Genomic DNA, 719 nt, shown 5'->3' on the forward strand with positions numbered 1-719 from the left:
AAATCGGAAACCAATAAAGCGCTAAATGCACGTGAGAGTATTCTTTAAAAGGGACACAATCCAAATAAACTGTAGACTACTTTTGTTGACATTGAAGTATGCGCGTATTATGTCAACATTAAAATTGATGTTGCGCTAATGTTTGTAGTTTTTTTACTTCTATATATAACTATGTGAACAGTCAGGAATATCCCAAAGTCGAGTGGTCATAACATGGCTCTAACAACGTGTACACATCTCTTTCTTATTGAAGCCCCATAATTAAGAATAACACGTCTAGGAATAGTTCGCCACTCTTCCACAAGGGCCGTTCTACATTTGTAATTCACGCAGAGTGCGACTTTTCTAACGCAACACTTTTCAAACTAATCTCAGTTCGGAGTTAAGATTTTGAGTTTAAATTGTACATGCGATCATTTGACTACATTTAGTGCAATCCCACGATAACATCGTAACGCTTTAGTACCCGGAGTTGATAGACACATGCGCGGTTGCACTCCTGAGTATTCATTTTTTAATTAATTTTATGTTTTCCTAATTTAAGAACCCACCTTAAATAATAAATTGAAATACACTTAGAATTATATCGCGTTCCGCAATGTCCACGTAAGAAAAGATGAAACAGTAATTACCCTATGTTCAAAAGCGTCATATCTTCATGGGTGAATTATTTAATCGTGAGCTTTCACATATAATCATTAGTTTAATGATCACATCTA

Source organism: Dreissena polymorpha, chromosome 13 (genome assembly GCF_020536995.1).
Source record: "Dreissena polymorpha isolate Duluth1 chromosome 13, UMN_Dpol_1.0, whole genome shotgun sequence".
NCBI classification, from domain to species: Eukaryota; Metazoa; Mollusca; class Bivalvia; order Myida; family Dreissenidae; genus Dreissena; species Dreissena polymorpha.